The sequence below is a fragment of the Eleutherodactylus coqui genome, chromosome 7 (assembly GCF_035609145.1).
Source record: "Eleutherodactylus coqui strain aEleCoq1 chromosome 7, aEleCoq1.hap1, whole genome shotgun sequence".
Classification (NCBI taxonomy): Eukaryota; Metazoa; Chordata; class Amphibia; order Anura; family Eleutherodactylidae; genus Eleutherodactylus; species Eleutherodactylus coqui.
The window spans coordinates 198,042,001-198,044,807 of NC_089843.1; the positions used below are offsets into that span (position 1 = coordinate 198,042,001).

At 54.3% G+C, this 2,807-nt stretch overlaps 1 pseudogene; it reads left to right on the forward strand.

Annotated features, from left to right (window-relative positions):
- The first annotated feature begins 2,375 nt into the window (after positions 1-2,375).
- LOC136574152 (U2 spliceosomal RNA) lies at positions 2,376-2,555 on the forward strand (annotated as a pseudogene).
- The last annotated feature ends 252 nt before the right edge of the window (positions 2,556-2,807 follow it).

The window sequence follows — 2,807 nt, forward strand, 5'->3', positions numbered from 1 at the left end:
CATGGGCCAGGCATGGCACGTGCGTGAGGCTGCCGAGCTGCAGAGCCGCCACCAGGTTACGGCCGTTGTCACACACGACCATGCCCGGTTGGAGGCTCAGCGGCGCAAGCCAGCGGTCGGTCTGCTCTGTCAGACCCTGCAGCAGTTCGTGGGCCGTGTGGCTCTTCTCTCCTAAGCTGAGTAGTTTCAGCACGGCCTGCTGACGCTTGTCCACCGCTGTGCTGCCACGCCGCGTGACACCGACTGCTGGCGACGTGCTGCTGCTGCTGACACATCTTGATTGCGAGACAGAGGTTGCGTAGGAGGAGGAGGAGAAGGGTTTAGTGGAGGAAGCATACACCCCCGCAGATACCACCACCGAGCTGGGGCACGCAATTCGGGGGGTGGGTAGGACGTGAGCGGTCCCAGGCTCTGACTCTGTCCCAGCCTCCACTAAATTCACCCAATGTGCCGTCAGGGAGATATAGTGGCCCTGCCCGCCTGTGCTTGTCCACGTGTCTGTTGTTAAGTAGACCTTGGCAGTAACCGCGTTGGTGAGGGCGCGTACAATGTTGCAAGAGACGTGGTCGTGCAGGGCTGGGACGGCACATCGGGAAAAGTAGTGGCGACTGGGAACCGAGTAGCGCGGGGCCGCCGCCGCCATCATGCTTTTGAAAGCCTCCGTTTCCACAAGCCTATACGGCAGCATCTCTAGGCTGATCAATTTTGCAATGTGCACGTTTAACGCTTGAGCGTGCGGGTGCGTGGCGTCGTACTTGCGCTTGCGCTCAAACTGTGGCGCTAGCAACGTCTGGACGCTACGCTGAGAGACATTGCTGGATGGGGCCGAGGACAGCGGAGGTGAGGGTGTGGGTGCAGGCCAGGAGACGGTACTGCCTGTGTCCTCAGAGGGGGGTTGGATCTCAGTAGCAGGTTGGGGCACAGGGGGAGAGGCAGTGGTGCAAACCGGAGGCGGTGACCGGGCATCGTCCCACCTTGTGGGGTGCTTGTCCATCATATGCCTGCGCATGCTGGTGGTGGTGCCTCTCCAGCTGATCTTGGCGCGACAAAGGTTGCACACCACTGTTCGTCGGTCGTCAGGCGTCTCTGTGAAAAACTGCCACACCGTAGAGCACCTTGACCTCTGCAGGGTGGCATGGCGCGAGGGGGCGCTTTGGGAACCAGTTGGTGGATTATTCGGTCTGGCCCTGCCTCTACCCCTGGCCACAGCAGTGGCTCGGCCTGTGCCCACACCCTGACTTGGGCCTCCACGTCCTCGCCCGCGTCCACGTCCTATAGGCCTACCCCTACCCCTCAGCATGGTGTATTAGCAGTAGTGCAGAAACAGAACACTGTAATTAAATGTGCCGCTTATTGGCCTGTGGTTGGAGGCTGACTTCGTTTACGGAACCCCAGGAAATAATTTGGCGCAAGCCTGCTGTAACACTTAGCTGGCTGCGTATTTATTTGGAGAAATACTACCCCCAGCAGACACGGACCCAGAACACTGAGCAGAGTGACAGGCAGGCCAAATAGATTTTTTTCAAATATTTTTTTCAAAAGGACCACTGCGTATATTCAATCTATAATATATGTCTTCTGGCCCTGCCTACACAATTCTATCCCTGGAGTATTACTGCAGGGCGCAATGCTCTGCACGGCCGATATACCAAAAAAAAAAAAAAAGTGCAACACTGCTAAAAGCAGCCTCCACAGTACTGCACATGGTTAGATGTGGCCCTAAGAAGGACCGTTGGGGTTCTTGAAGCCTACAATAACTCCTAACGCTCTCCCTGCCTCCACACTTCTGTCCCTGGACTATTACTGCAGGGCGCAATGCTCTGTACGGCCGATATACCAAAAAAAAAAAAATGTGCAACACTGCTAAAACCAGCCTCCACAGTACTGCACACGGTTAGATGTGGCCCTAAGAAGGACCGTTGGGGTTCTTGAAGCCTACACTAACTCCTAACACTCTCCCTACAGCAGCTCCAACACGATACCACTGTCCCTCAGCTATCTCACAACGCATCTGAGGCGAGCCGCGGGAGGGGCCGATTTTTATACTCGGGTGACACCTGATCTCCCCAGCCACTCACTGCAGGGGGGTGGTATAGGGCTTGAACGACGCAGGGGGAAGTTGTAATGCCTTCCCTGTCTTTCAATTGGCCAGAAAAGCGCGCTAACGTCTCAAAGAGGAAAGTGAAAGTAACCCGAACATCGCGTGGTACTCGTTACGAGTAACGAGCATCTCGAACACGCTAATACTCGAACGAGTATCAAGCTCGGACGAGTACGTTTGCTCATCTCTAATTTTTATGTTTAAAGCTGTAGTGTGTGATGCTTCTACTCTACAGGGCATTAATGGGAAAAAAAATCAGTTTGGGCGTCGGGACAACGCCTTTAATTTTAAAATAAAAAAATCTGTTCTTATCCGTTTAATATTTGATACGTCCCCTATCTGGGGACCATATATTAAATGGATTTTTAGAACAGGGAGCTGGAAAAGGAGCTTGCTCTGTCCACTCCACGCATTGCCCTGGTATTGCAGTACCTCCAGGACTGGTGCACCCCCTTTCCTACAGCAGTCTCCAAAAGCAGAAACCACAAGCAAGAGGTGCAGCGCAGCTGTGGCTGCTGCTACCACCCAAGCACTTTGATTTACACTCGGCCCGTCTGCCGTGGATGATTCTAGGGCTTTTCCCACGGCTCGCAACATTGTATCCACTGAGCAGCTGTGTCTGCCAGAGTGCGTATGTGCGTGTGTGCGCACAGGTACTATTGGAAGCAAAACAACACACACCAGTTAATATGCCAGCCGCACTCTA